Here is a 210-nt window from a genome sequence, read left to right on the forward strand (position 1 = left end):
CGATGTTTTGGACATGTGACCACCACACTGTGCTGTCAGGGTCCATGCCAACCAGATATGCCTCTACACTCCAGCTGCTGAAGTGGACTACCTCGAGGAAGCTGACCAGGTGTGTGTGTGAGTGACTTGAAAACATTTATGGTAGTGGGGTCCTTGAAATTGGATTTTGAACCATGGGTCCTGCAACTTCAGCTCAGACTATAGGGTGTA

The sequence above is a fragment of the Penaeus monodon genome, chromosome 31 (assembly GCF_015228065.2).
Source record: "Penaeus monodon isolate SGIC_2016 chromosome 31, NSTDA_Pmon_1, whole genome shotgun sequence".
Classification (NCBI taxonomy): Eukaryota; Metazoa; Arthropoda; class Malacostraca; order Decapoda; family Penaeidae; genus Penaeus; species Penaeus monodon.